We start from the raw sequence: 15,844 nt of genomic DNA, 5'->3' as shown, positions 1-15,844 counted from the left end.
CTGAGTGAGGGAAAAAGGTTTGTCCTTTTTAACAGAGTGGGGAAGATTCTCTTCAGGCAATGGTCACCAGGGTGCTGCCAAAGTGCGGTATTTGAGGTGGGCGAGAGAGAGATGTAAACAGACAGAACTCTGTGTGTGTATTCCCGTAGGGTGTTGTCAGGAACACCAGAATACATACTGGAAAGTTGTTTGCTCTTCAGAAATGCAAACACGAGGAAATCTGCAGATGCTGGAAATTCAAGCAACACACACAAAATGCTGGTGGAACGCAGCAGGCCAGACAGCATCCATAGGAAGAAGCACAGGCGACGTTTCAGGCCAAGACTTGCGTTCCACCAGCATTTTGTGTGTGTGTTGCTTACTCTTTAGAAATGCCGTTTTGACTTTTTTACCCTGAGCTCCAGGGTGTGGGGAGTGGAATACAACCTAGCTGATCATTGCTGTGAAATGTAAGCAAGGCTACACTAGCAAATGTTTATCTAACAAATCTTTACTACAACGGAGGGTTTTATTTAATTTATCACTGAATAAAAGATTTTGTTTGCTACAATAGTCGATAGAGTATGAACTTGAAGAATTTTATTCCCTCTAAACACTGTGCCATGAGAAATGGTATCATAGAACTATCTTTCAGATCAACCTAGTGGGGAGAAGTCTGTGAAATGAAGGAGCTGTTTAAAATGAGCAAACTTCATCACCTGTGCTCTTCCACCTGGTCCTGGGGGAATGGCCTGTGTTCAGGTGTCAGAACGAATCTAGTGTGCTTTTGATTGACTGCAGCCTTACAGGGAGGTTGACTAACTACTGACTTCCTATCATTCAGGGCAGTTGGCATTCTCTGCAAAAGTTAAGGATTTACTATCCCTCTTGCTATGCAAATTTTTACTTAATTATAGGTTTTATGGGAGTCTAACCCTTTATTAATCATAGGAAACCTGTATAGGGCTGTGTGCATTTGGGAGAGCAAAATGGGTCTTAAGAGTGATGCATTTTAGAGTTCAAGAGTCTAGCCTTTATGAAGAGTATCCTGGGTCGTAAAGGAATACTGGTGCTGTAGGAGTTGCAGCCTAATGTGGATTATTTCTGCCCCTTAATAATATAAGGTCAGGTCTATGTAGACCCAAATTCATTTTCAACAACAAACAGGAATCTTGTAACTCATTACCAATGACGTTAGCACAGCCCGTGCTGAGTTTCTGGGCATTTTACTACATTGCCCTCAATTCTAAGCAGATTTTTGGAGCTAATGTAACTAATTTGAGGAAGGTCATTTGTAAATTAATGAAGCTCAGGCCCCAAGTTCTGGCATTCCTTCCCTGAATCATTCTGTCTGTCTCTCTCTATCCTCCTCCACAGCAGTAGCGCACTGGTTAAATTCTGGGTTAGTGACCTAGATACTTTGACAAAGCAATCCAGAGAACTTCGTTCAAATCCCACCACAGCAGACGTGGGGGCCAAAATTCAGGTAATGTCTAGTCCTTGTGATAATAACCACAAAGCCCTTGGGCTATTATAGATCCCCATCTGGTTCACTGCAGCCTTTCATGAGGATAAATGTTCTTCTCCCCAGTCTGCCCTCTGTGTGACTCCCATCGCACTATCTGTGGTTGACTCTGAAAAGGCTTAGAAGGCTATGGGGCAAATGCTGGCATTTCAATCAGTTGGGTTGAAGGACCTGTTTCCATGCTGTATATCTGAAGGGTTTCGGCCTGAAACATCAACTGTACTCTTTTCCATAGATGCTACCTGGCCTGCTGGTTCCTCCAGCGTTTTGTGTGTGTTGCTTTGGATTTCCAGCATATACAGATCTTCTCTTGTTGTAGCTGGTCAAAGTTGATTGGAAAGAGACACTGGCTGGGATGTTGGCAGAGCAGCAATAGCTGGAGTTTCTGGGATCAATCCTGAAGGCGTAGGATATATTCATCCCAAAGAAGTATCTTAAAGGTTGAGGCAGTGATGACTGACAAGGGAAGTCAAAGACAACACAAAAGCAAAAGAGAGGGCATATAATATTAGAAAAATTAGTGGGAAACTAGAGAATTGGGAAGATTTTAAAAATCACAGAAGGCAACTAAAAAGGCCATAAGGAGAGAAAAGATGAAATATAAAGATAAGCTAGCCAATAATATAAAAGAATATACAAGAAGTTTTTTTCAGATATTTGAAGAGTAAAAGAGAGGCAAGAGTGGATATTGGGCTGTTGGAAAATGATGCTGGGAGGCAGTAATGGGAGACAAAGAAATGGCAGATGGACCAATTCAATAAGCATTTTGCACCAGTCTTCACTGTGGAACACACTAGCAGTATGCCAGAAATTGGAGAGTGTCAGGGAACAAGTGTGTGTAGCCACTATTACTGAGCAGATGGTACTTGGAAAGTTGAATAGTCTGAAAGTAAATAAATCACCCGGACCAGGCGGACTCTAACCCAGGATTCTGTAAGAGTAGCTGAAGAGATTGTGGAGGCATTGGTAATGATCTTTCAAAAATCACTAGATTCTGGAATGGTTCCAGTGGAGTGGAACATTGCAAATGTTATTCCACTCTGTAAGAAGGGAGGGAGACAGAAGACAGGAGATTACAGGCCATGTAGTTTGATTTAAATGGTTAGGAAGATGCTGGAGTATCTTATTCAGGATGAGATTTTGAGATACTTGGAGTGAAATGATAAAATAGACTAAAGGCAGCATGGTTTCCTTAAGGAGAAATCTTGCCTGACAAATCTGTTGGAATTCTTTGAGAAATAACATGATAGACAGAGGAGAGTCAGTAGATATTGTTTATTTGGATTTTGACAAGGTACCATACAAGAGGCTGCTAGACAAGATAACAGCCCTTGGTTTTACATGAGAAGTACTAGCTTGGATAGAAGATTGACTGACTGGCAGGAGGTGAAGAGTGTGAATAAAGGAAGCCTTCTCTGATTGGCTGCTGGTGACTAGTGTTATTCCTCAGTGGTCTGTGTTGGGACCATTTCTTTTCATGTTATATGTCAATGTTCTGGGTGAGGTATTTGATGGCTCTGTGGTCAAGTCTGCAAGTAGTGTTGGAAGCAGCAGTCTGCAGAAGGACTTGAACAGATTGAGTGGGCAAAAAAGTAGCTGATGGAATACAGTGTCACAAGGTATATGGTCATGCTTCTTGGTAGAAGGAATAAAGGCATAGAGTATTTTCTAAGCAGAGAGGAAATAGAGAAATCAGAGGTGCAACGGGACTTACAAGTCCTCGTGCAGGATCTCGTAAAGGTTAACTTGCAGATTAGGTTGGTAGTAAGGAAGGCAAATGCAACTTTTTGGGCCTCTAATCTAAGAAAAGATATGCTGGCATTGGATCAGGTGCAGAGGAAGTTCGCAATAATGATCCTGGGGATGAAAGGGTTAACATGTGAGCAACATTTGGTCTCAGCCTGCACTCACTGGAGTGAAGAATTGTGGGCGGGGGGGCGGGGTGGATCTCATTGAAAGCTAATGAATATTGAAAGGTCTAGATAGGGTGGAAGTGGACAGGATGTTTCCTGTAGTGGGAGTCTAGGACCAAAAGGATGTCTTTAGAATATAAGGACATCCCTTAGAGAAGACATGAGGAGGAACTTCTTTAGCCCGGGAGTGGTGAATTTGTAGAATTGATTGCCATAGACGCTGTGGAAGCCAAGTTATTGGGTATTTTTAAAACAGAGGTTTATAGGTACTTGATTAGTAAGGGTGTTAGAGGTTATGGGGAGAAGGCAGGAGAGAGGGGTTGAGAGGGATAAAGATCAGTTGAGATGGAATGGTGGAACAGACTCAATAGGCTGAATGGCCTAATTCTGCTCCTATGCCTTTGGCCTTGTGGTCTTGACCTCAGTTATTTTTTCATCAGGCATCTAAATGCTGTTCAGGTGAACTGAAGTTGCTGGTGAATCCATCATCAGTGGCTGCCTTCACTGAGGGGTGGCTCTCAAGAAATGTGAAGGGTGCCAGTGCTGTCTTGTGGACTTTGCCAGAGGGCTGTGTAGTACAGAGTGGAGCTGCACCGTACAGCTGGAGGACATTTGTCCTGTGAATGCTACTCTCTCTCCTTGCTTTGGTGAATGTCTTGGTGTTCAGCCCACATGCATGGGCTTGGGTCCCAATCATCTCATACAGAGCTCAATTAATGAAGATGGTGAATTTCATCTTCATCCGCCATTGCTGAGTGATCAAGACAAACTTCTACAGGGAGCCCACGTTGAGAGAAATGCTCCTCAGTCACAGGTGAAATTCATCTTCATCTGACATCTGCTGTAGAAAACTGTGATCTTGCTGGCATATAGAGGGATGTAGACCATCTGTAGGCAGCTGGAATTAGTTTGGATCCACAAAGAATTTACAGGTTGTCAGGCTTGTTCCTGGGCCATACTGTTTTGTATTGTTAGACCCAAATCCTGTGCAGTGCAATATCCAGCAAGGCTGTCCCCTACACTTTTCTCAATTTCTCACTATGATGTTGCACTTCACTTTCAACTAACTTCCCACTGGAGTGGATCTAATGTACAGCATGAATGGAAAACTGTTTCACTGATGAGGAAACTGTTGAACCCACTTTGCCTTGACCGCTAGTTCCATCACCTCCCTCCTCTTTTGGATCCAATTCTCACCAATGGCCAGTGGATGAGAAGATTCGGCACCTTCAGCCAAAGCCTCTACTGAGGTGTAGAAAGTCCCCATGTAGTGGCTGATGCTGTCTCCTGGTGAGCTGTACTTTAATGAAATCCTAGGTGGAGCACTCGTGGTGGCTGTGCACATGTTATAGCCAGAATGGTGGGGCGATGGGTTGAAAATCAGGTGTTCAGTTCCACACCAGAGGCTAATATCACTGAGGAAGTGCGGCACTGTCAGAGAGGTCCTCCATGAGCAGGAGGCTCTGCCCAGCACCTCTAGACAATATCTGTCCCTTCAGCGATAGCAGAGACGAAATCTACTCATTCACGCATTGATGTTTGTGAAATTTTGTGAAAAAAATTGGCCGATATCTTAATTCCCTCATTGGTTATAATCTGCCTGACCTTGTCCTATGGTAATCTTTCAGTGTAAGCTCAAATTTTTCATCACTACTTTCTTTTCCCCTCAAATTCTTTACACTGACCTTCATTCCTCATTATTTCTCTCCCTCTGTGTCTGTCTCTGTCCCTGTGTCACTCTATGTCTCTCTCTCTCTGTTTGTTTGATAACTTGTCTGTCAATCTCTATGATTTGCTTGCTCTTTCGCGCGCACACACAAAAGGATCTCATGGTGGTGAGGTAATGGGAAACAACCTTCCCCCCACCCCCCCCCCCATGTCTCCGTCTGCCTCCGTTAGACTGTGTGTGTGTCTCATTCTTTTTGCTGTATTTTCTCTTTCTCTCTCTCTCTCTCTCGCTGAATCTCTTTCTCAATCTCATTCTTACACTCTCTCTGTGCCTCTGATTTTCTTTCTTTGTCTTGTTTCTTTTCAATTTTCTCTCTCTTTCTCTCTTTTCATTCCCTGCCTCATTCTATCCCTTTTTTTCTCCCCCAATCTGTCTCTGTCTCAGGAGTTTTTCACAGTGGTGAGGTAATGGGAAATGGGGCATCTCTGTCCCTCGACCTCTTTTTCCACAGCTCTCTTTGCAGTGAGGCAGTGTGAATTACAGGAGTCCTGTGTTAGTGCAGTTCCCAGTCCTGAGGCTGACAGTTGAACCCTGCGAGACAGAGCAGGCTCTGTGAGAAGCCGGGACCAGAACAATGGGCATTTATTCAGCCTCATCTCAGCTTCAGACTCAGTCAGCAGCTCAAACACAGGGATGAAAGTATCAAAGGCATGGAATTGGAAAAGGAAGGGGCAGAGCCTGAAGCAGACAGCCTGCAATCTGTCTTTACTACGCCAGTGTCCATACAAAGACTTCAATTAACTGCTTTAAAAAGGAAGCCAGATTAATGAAGAAAATCATCTGCTGAAATCAATAAGTGTCTCAGGGTTGGCAAAGTTTGGGAAATCTGAACAGGTTTTATCTGTCAGTTGTCAGGTTTCAAACTCCACTTCCCTGCGAGTGCATGAGCTGGGGTATTGTTCACAGGTGGGTTTGAGAAAGGGATTGCATTCAATCCTTAACCCAGAGAACGGGCCTGGGTTTTGTGAGCATGATTGTAATTGTGAATGAATGTAAGGCCTTCCACCTTGGGTTGGTGAGCCAGCTCACCAGTGAACAGGAATGAAACACAAGACCTTGCTCCTGTGGTGCTGTGGTTCATTTATATTATAAAGTCACAAGGAAAGTTCTAAAGCAACACACATAAAATATTGAAGGAACTCAGCAGTTTAGGCAGCATCTATGGAAATAAATGAACAGCTGATGTTTTGGTCCAAGACCCTTCTTCAGGACTGAGAAGGAAGGAGGAAGATGTCAGAATAAAAAGGTGTGCCGGGAAGGAGGCTAGCTGGAAGGTGATAGGTGAAGCCAGGTGAGTGAGGAAGATCAAAGAGGGAACCTTCTTTATAGGGCCACTGCCCCTTCCCTCTTCAGTCCTGACGAAGGGTTCCGGACCGAAACATTGATTGATCGTTTCCACGGATGCTGCCCAAGCTGCTGAGTTCCTCCAGCTTGTTGTGAGAGGTGGAGATGATAGGCAGGTGAGAAGAGGTAAAAGGCCAGAGTGAGGATAGAAGGAGAGGGAAAGGGGAAGGAAAGTTTATTTTACCGGAGAGAGAAAAACAGATACTCATGGTTGGAATATAAGATATTTCTCCTGCACCCTGAGGGTGGCCTCATCTTGGCCAGCATCAGGGTGGGAACATGTTGGAATGGAAATTAAAATGTTTGGCCATCAGGAATTTCCACTTTTAACGGATGGAGCGGAGGTGCTGGATGAAGCCGTCCCCCAGTTTATGACTGGTCTCACCAATGTAGAGGAGGCCGCATTGGGGGCATCAGATACAATAGACAACCCCAGCAGATTCACAGCAACCTTACCTGGAAGGACCGGTTGCAGCTCTCATTGGAGGTGAGGGAAGAGGTGAATGGGCAGGTTGAGGGAGTGATCCCTGTGGAAAGCAGGGGTGGGGGGAGAGGGTAGATAGAGATACATTTAGTTGTAGGATCCCTTTTGAGATGTTGGAAGTCGAGGAGGAGGAGGAGGATGTTGAATGCAGAGGATCATGGGGTGATAGGTAAGGATGAGGAACTCTATCACTGTTAAGGTGGCAGGAAGATGGGGTGAGCGTAGAAGTTCAGGAAGGAAACTTTGTTGTTTTTGATTTATGTGAGGCTGTTTTGGGTATGGAGATAGACTAAAGCTGAATAACTTCTGTTACATACCTCAAGGAGATCTGGTGAGAATGATGTAATGGTCTTTTGGAGGTCACCTGATGTAATTTTCCTGCCGATGTGAGGTCATGTGATGACATGTTCACCACAAGTATATAACGGAAGACCTCAGATGACACAGTTAGTTTTCCAGTTGGAACGTCAATGAGATACTCCGCTCCGCTGTGTATTTGCAGTATGACGCAGTTTTGATCTTATACGGAGTTTTATGTTCTAATGTAAGATACAGAAGTCTGAGCCAGCAGTTTGACAATCGCGGCTAGGTTTGTTAGTGTATCCTTTCAGCAGTATTGGAGAGTGAAGACATCATCGAAGTACAGAATATGAAGGATTAAGAGAAGTCGGGAATGTTCGGCAGTTTAATAAAGGATCAACCTTATTGAGTCTTCGTTGAAGTAGCGACCTGCATCGAAGATAACTCTTGCCAAAAGAGCAAGGTAGTTCATGCGGGATTTGCTCTCTAGAAACTAAGGTCAGTTGTTTTAAGCTGTTTATTTCCTGCATCGTGAATCCTTTGGACAGAACCAACAGGAAAGTCGCATCTATGAAGACATCCTTCTCCAGAGAAGTCTCTCCCAATTGAATGTATAAATCTGTTGGACTTTTGAATTTACCATTTTAAGAACTGTATCTGACTTTAGCACTTTAAGAACTGTTTTCGCATTTAACGCTTTAAGAACCAGTGGCGAGTGATGGTTTGTTGAACGGCCGCATAGCGGTTAACTTCCGGTTAAGGTTTTCCGTGTTTAATAAATGTTTGGTTGTTTTTATATAACCTGTCTCGATTGATATTCATTGTTGCCAGTTACGTAACACTTTGCTCTTTGACTATAACAGACAATCTGTTGGACTATCTCAGCGAGGTAGGCAGCATCTGTGGAAGGAGATAGGCAGTTGACATTTCAGGTCAAGACCCTTCACCTGATCTAGGAATAGGAACTTGAGACGATCCAAAACATAGACTGTCCACTTACATTCACAGATGCTGCCTGACCTGAGGAATAACTCCAGTATCGACAGTCTACATTTCGCTCTTTGATTATTTATTCAATAATTGGGAAGAAAAGAAAAACTTTGTATATTGCTTTTCACAATCTCAGCGAGTGCTTTTCAGGAACTGCGATCGCCCAATGGTGTTCAAAAGTAGCAATGCGACAACCGCCAGATAAGTATAGGTCCCGAGATAAATAATACCCAGCATTCCAGTCTAGACTCCCCAGCTCTCCTTCATATTATGCCACAGGATCTTTTGCATCATCCTGAAAGGATAGACCGGTCAGTTGTAGGGAAATTGCTGGAGAAAATTCTTAGGGGTAGGATATACCAAATGCAATAATCATATACAACAGTTCATTTCTGTGTGACAGGAGAACACACATCATAGTACAATATTTATAATTTATAGGCATCTGTTAGTCTCATGAGGCCATGGATTTGCACCTTGGAAGGTTTCCAGGGTGCAGGCCGGGGCAAGGTTGTATGGAAGAGTGGCAGTTGTCCATGCTGCAAGCCTCCCCTCTCCACGCCACCAATGTTGTCCAAGGGAAGGGCATTAGGACCCAATCAGCTTGGCACAGGTGTCGTCACAGAGCAATGTGTGGTTCACTAGACGAATGCCTTAACCACTTGGCCACGTGCCAACACATAGTACAATAGTCTCTGTTTTATTATTTCATACATTATCGCACATTGGTAAATTGTTATTGTGTATTTTATTACTCTGTACTTAATTATTAGTCAAGTCTGCACACTGCTGAGTGTTTTTTTAAATGTTACTGCTGTAACGAAGTAATTTCTTACTTGGGATCAATAAAGTATTCTCCTTCTTCTCCCTCTCCCCCATCTCCCCCCTCTCCCCCCTCTGGAAACCCATGGCCTAATTAGGGAGAGCCAGCATGACTTTGTGCGGGGCAAGTCATGTCTTACCAATTTGATTGAGTTTTTTGACAAGTTGATGAGGGTAGGGCAGTGGATGTTGTCTACATGGATTTTAGAAAGGCATTTGACTAAGTCCTTTATGGGAGGCTAATCCAGAAGATTAGGATGCGTGTCGTCCTTGGTGATTTGGCTGTTTGGATTCAGAACTGGCTTGTACATAGAAAACAGAGTGGTGGTCGTAGAGACTTGTTTGAGCTGCAGTAGTGTTCTGCAGAGACCTGTGCAGGGACCTCTGCTATGTGTGATGTATATAAATGACCTGGATGAAAAAGTAGATGAGTGGGTGAGTATGCTTGTGGATGATACCACAATTGGTGGAGTTGTGGATAGTGTAGTAGACTGGCAAGGAAGACAGCACAATATAGATCAGTTGCAGATATGGGTTGAGAAATGGCAGATGAAGTTTAACCCAGTTAAATGTGAGGTGTCGCACCTTAGTAAGACAAATGTAAGGAGACACTACACTGTTAAGGGCAAGACCCTTACTGGAAAGCTTGGTTTTATTTGTTGCTGCATTGAGTTCAAAAGTCAAGAAGCTTTGTTGCAACTTTATAAAACTCTGCATACACTACATCTGGAGTTTTGCATACAATTCTGGTCACCCCACTATAGGAAGAATGTTGAGGCTTTGGAGAGGGTGCAGAAGAGGTTTACCAGGATGCTGCCTGGTTTAAAGGGCATGAGCTATCATGAAAGGCTGGATAAACTTAGGTTGTTTTCTCTGCAGCGCCAAAGTCTGAGGGGGGAGATCTTTTCAATCTTTTTATTAGTTTCATAAAATATAAACATAACATAGCAATAATACAAAATTGTTGGAAATACATTGTTATACTTAGAATGAGTGATTATAAAACCAAGTAGTATAAATTGACAAAACTCCCAATCGTGTAGGATAACAATGAATAATACAGGGCAAAAAAAAAACTGGAGAAAAATCATGAAAGAAAAACAGAAAAAAAAACAAACCCCACCCCAAAAAAAAACTAAACTAAACAGAATTAGTCAACTAAACTAAAAAGATTTGGGCAATTCTAACAACGTAAAAATGGAAGAGAAGAAAACTTTAAGTGTTGACAACTCCATTCCTCTCAACCAACAGTACAGAGAAGTAAAGTAAGTTTGGAAATGGTCAAATTACATCATATGAAAATGCTGAATAAATGGCCTCCAAGTTTCTTCAAATTTAATGGAAGGGTCATAAACCACACTTCTAATTTTTTCCAAATTCAAACACAACATTGTTTGTGAAAACTAGTGAAATACAGTAGGAGAGTTAATCTCTTTCCAATTCAGCAAAGTGAATCTTCTAGCCATTAAAGTAAGAAATGCAATCATCCGGCGTGCTGAAGAGGTTAAATGATCCAAAAATAGCAGTAATTGGGGGAGGTTGTAAGTCTGTGTTCAAAACCGTTGAAATAATATCAAAAATATCTTTCCAATATTTTTCCAACAAAGGACACGACCAAAACGTGAGTTAAAGAGGCTATCTCGGAATGACATCTATCACATATAGGATTAATATAACAATAATAACGAGATAGTTTATCTTTGGACATATGAGCCCGGTGCACTACTTTAAACTGTATCAACACATGTTTAGCACATAAAGAGGATGAATTAACCAGTTGAAGAATTTTTTCTCATTTTTCAATCGGTATAATAATCTTAAGTTCTCTTTCCCAATCAGTTTTAATTTTATTGGAAACATCAGGACATAAATTCATAATTATGTTATAAATAATTGCTACAACACTTTTCTGAGAGAGATTTAGATATAAAATTTTTTCCAAAGTATCCATTGGATATGAGTGTGAAAATTAGGAGAAGCAGTAATTAAAAAGTTTCTAATCTGTAGGTATCTAAAAAAGTGAGATCTGGGTCAGTTATATTTATTAGAAAGTTGATCAAAAGACATGAAACAATTATCCAAAAATAAATCACGGAAACATACTATACCTTTGGTTTTCCAATCAAAGTAAGCTTGATCCAGAGTGGAAGGTTGAAAAAGGAAATTAGATATAATAGGCCTTGCTAAAATATATCGATTGAACCCAAAAAATCTTCAGAATTGCAACCATATGCATAAAGTATGCTTAACTATTGGATTATTCATTTGTTTATACAATTTAGAAGAAATAAAAGGAAGCAAAGTTCCTAAAACCAACCCAAAGAAGACCCTTGTAATGAATTACATTCAAGATTTACCCAATGTGGATTTAAAGATGCATCCAAATCTCGTAACCAAAATTTTAAGTATCGAATATTAATTGCCCAATAATAAAATCTAAAATTCGGGAGGGCGAGCCCCCCCCACTTTTTTAGATTTCTGTAAATACCTTTTACCTAGCCTAGGATTTTTGTTCTGCCGTATATATGAGGAAATTTTTGAATCAACATTATCGAAAAAAGATTTTGGGATAAAAATTGGAACCGATTGAAATACATACAGAAATTTGGGCAAAATAATCATCTTAATAGCATTAATCCGACCAATCAAAGACAAGGAAATTGGTGACCATTTAGTAAACAAAAGTTTAATCTGATCAATTAAAGGTAAAAAATTAGCTTTAAATAAGTCTTTATACTTTTTTGTAATTATTATCCCTAAATATATAAATGAGTCAGTAACCAATTTAATTGGTAAACATCCATAAATCACCTGCTTACTTAAGGGAAATAATTCACTCTTATTAAGATTCAATTTGTAGCCAGAAAAATTACTAAATTGAGCCAACAAAGCTAGAATAGCAGGAATTGACTTCTCCGGATTAGAGATACATAGCAACAAATCATCTGCGTATAGTGATAATTTATGTATTTCGTTTCCGCGGGTAATACCAAAAATATTGGGCGATCCACGGATAGCAATTGCTAAAGGTTCAAGGGTGATATTAAATAGTAAAGGACTAAGAGGGCATCCTTGCCACGAAAAAGACGAAAAAAGGGAGATCTTTGATTATTAGTACAAACCGAAGCTACCGGGGAATAATATAACAATTTAATCCAAGATATAAATGTTAAACTAAAATTAAATTTCTCAAGCACACTAAATAAATAAGGCCATTCAACTCTGTCAAAGGCTTTCTCAGAATCTAATGAGATAATACATTCTGGGGTAATAAGTGACGGGGTATAAACAATATTCATTAACCTTCCTAATATTAAAGGATGAATAATGATTTTTAATAAATCCAGTTTGGTCCATAGATATAATTTGAGGTAATACCTTCTCTAACCCAGTTGCTAAAATTTTTGAAAAAATCTTTGAATCTACATTCAAAAGAGATATCGGTCTGTATGATGCACAATCAGTAGGATCTTTATTCTTTTTAAGAATTAAGAAAATAGAGGCTTCATAAAACGATTGTGGTAATTTACCTAAACTGATTGCTTCTTTGAATATTCTAGACATCCACGGAGAGAGAATAGAGGAAAAGGATTTTAAAAACTCCACTGTAAACCCGTCTGGACCAGAATTCAATGATGAGATTGCAGTTATTATTTCTTCCTTTGTAATAGGAATTTCTAATGATAAGCAATCTTCTGGTGATAATTTCGGAAAATTCAGTTTACTTAAAAAATCATGCATGGTATTAAAATCATGAGGAAAATCAGAGTGATATAAAGAGGTATAAAATTCTTGAAAGGTTTTGTTTATCCCATCATGATCAACTGTCAAAGTATCATCGTGTTTGCGAATCTTAGTAATTTGACATTTAACCAAAGCAAATTTCAATTGATTAGCCAATAATTTACCCGATTTATCACTATGAATATAAAAATCACTTCTAGTTCTCATTAATTGATTTTCAATCGAGGATGTTAATAATAAGCTATGTTCCAATTGAAGTTCTACTCTGTGTTTGTACAGCTCCTTACTGGGAGAAATGGCGTATTTTTTATTAATTTCTTTAATTTTATCAACTAACAAGAGTATTTCATTCTTAGCATGTTTTTTCAAACCAGCCGAATAGAAATAATCTGACCACGGATATAAGCTTTAAAAGCGTCCCAAACTGTTCAGTTGGAAACTTCTTCTGTAGTATTAATTGAAAAGAAGAAATCAATCTGTTCCTTTATAAACCTGACAAAGTCCAAGTCTTGAAGCAAAATAGGGTTAAATCGCCATTGTCTATTAGTACAAGAAGTATCCATTAACTTGATAGAAAGTTTCATTGGAGCATGATCTGAAATGGTGATAATGTCATAATTACAATCAATTACAGATGGGATTAATCGAGAGTCAATAAAAAATAGTCAATTCGAGAATAAGAGTGATGAACATGTGAAAAGAATGAGAATTCTTTATCGTTTGGGTGTAAAAATCTCCAAATTTCTGAAATCCCAGAGTTAAACATAAAAGAGTTAATAAGGGTAGCCGACTTATTCGGTAAAGCCGGACTACCTGTGGATCTGTCCAACATGGGATTCAAACATAAATTAAAGTCACCGCCCATTATCAACATATACTCGTTTAAGTTAGAAAAGGAAGTGAATATGTGTTTAAAAAATTCAGGATAATCCACATTCGGAGCATAAACATTAACCATAGCAACCTTTTTATTAAAAAGTAACCCAGTGATTAACAAAAATCTGCCATTAGGATCTGAGATAATGTCTTGATGAATAAATGTAATTGTGGGATCTATAAAAATTGAAACGCCTTTAATTTTAGCTTGGGAGTTCGAGAGGTATTGTTGTTCTTTCCAAGACTTAAAGAAGCATTGATTATCCTCTTTTCTTACATGAGTTTCTTGTGCAAAAATAATATGAGCATTCAGTCTTTTGAATACTTTGAAAATCTTTTTCCGTTTTATTGGATGGTTTAAACCATTTGTATTCCAAGAGACAAAATTAATAATGTGAGCCATAATTTAAGGTTAACCCTTTGGTGAGTAAAGGGTTAACTATAATGTGAACTTATGAAATCGGAAGAGGAATACATGATCAGAGAGGAACCGGAAATCCCGACACTGCAGACATCTTTGTAGTCCTAAATCAGCCCAATAGAAAAAATTGAAAAAGAAAAAGACTTCTCCACCCACCATCCCCAAGAACCCCGAACTAAGCCAGAAAAGGCTGAAGAAAGAACTAACTAATACTAAATCTAACCCCATTTCTGCAGGAGGCAACTCCAAAGATATGTTATATAGATGACCCCCCAGAAACTGATATATATAAAAAAAATTAAACACTATACTAAAATAATCTACATAGTATAATTACTAAGATACATAAATAAGAAAAAGTTAGTATCAATATGTATGATTAGTTAATTATAAATGAGAGTAAATAAAATATCGCTTCCATAAAAAAGGGGATTATGGGAAGAAGAAACATAAGAGCATGATGTCCCAAAAAGAACACATAAGAGCATGATGTCCCAAAAAGAACAAAGGAGATAATGCAAAAAGAAAAACAAATCGCCATTTTAATTGTACAGAAACAAAATTAAAGAACATATAACTGAAAATGATCCGCAGATCAAATCGTTAGTAATAATATCGGAAAACAAAAAGTTAAGGAAAAATTAACTAAAAGAACTTACTCACTCTTCCTTCAGTTAGTCCTGACGAAGGGTCTCGGCCTGAAACGTCGACTGCGCCTCTTCCTATAGATGCTGCTTGGCCTGCTGCGTTCACCAGCAACTTTGATGTATGTTGCTTAAAAGAAAGTAACATTATTCGCAAGAAATAACTATTTTATATAAGTTGTAAAGTAATAACTATAGTAGTAAGCACAAAACAAAAATCTTGAGCTTATAAAAAACCTTCATCGTACGGTAGTAGAAGGTTTATTTTTAAAAAAACACCAGAAAAAAAGCTGATACTGAGAGCAAGAACATTAGTTAAAGGGCGGTGTCCGCATCAGATGGGTAGTTATCATCCAAAAAGCTTCGAGTGGCGGTTATGGAATGGAAGACGTGATGAGATCCATCAGGAAGAGAAATTCTGAGACGTGCAGGATACAGTAATGCCGGTTTGAGATTTTTTTGATAACATTCCGACATCAGAGGTTTAAAAGTCAGTCGCTCCTTCATCACTTCGGGACTGTAATCTTGATCTATCCTGAAGGAATGCTGGTGATACTTGATCATCCCTAGCCGACGGGCAGTCTGGAGAAGCTGTTCTTTAACATTAACATAATGGAAACGAAGAATAATTGGTCTTGGTTTGGATACAGCCAATGTCGACTTTGGCCGCGGTATACGGTGGGCACGGTCAAGTAATCGGGGCTCGTTGGGAAAAACTGAATGTATCCTTTAAAAGTTGAGCAAAGAATATTGAAGGGTCTCCATCCTCAACATCCTCGGGTAGACCAATTATACGTAAGTTTTGTCTTCTCGATCGATTTTCAAGATCGATGACTTTGGATTTAAAATGTTGCAGTTGTTTAATAGTTGAAGCTAAATTCTGCTCTAAGTTCTCGACTTTTGAATCCGTCTTCTGAGATTTAATATCCAGTTCAGAGATTTTACTTCGATGTTTTTAAACTTCACAATCCAGGGATTTCAGAGATTCCGTGATTGATTTTAAATCTTCATTAAGGCTTTGACGTTGTTGTTCAAATTTATCAGATAAACTTTCAGATAAATTTTGACGTTGA

The 15,844-nt window shown here is 39.6% G+C and overlaps 1 protein-coding gene across 4 annotated transcripts in view; it reads left to right on the top strand.

The window, feature by feature from the left end:
• Window positions 1-15,844, top strand: part of LOC134336613 (caskin-2-like) — a 300,486-nt gene that overhangs the window by 181,714 nt on the left and 102,928 nt on the right. The gene's annotated exons all lie outside the window — the stretch shown is intronic.

Source organism: Mobula hypostoma, chromosome 22 (genome assembly GCF_963921235.1).
Source record: "Mobula hypostoma chromosome 22, sMobHyp1.1, whole genome shotgun sequence".
Taxonomy (NCBI): Eukaryota; Metazoa; Chordata; class Chondrichthyes; order Myliobatiformes; family Myliobatidae; genus Mobula; species Mobula hypostoma.
This window is presented reverse-complemented; position numbering and strand designations above follow the sequence as displayed.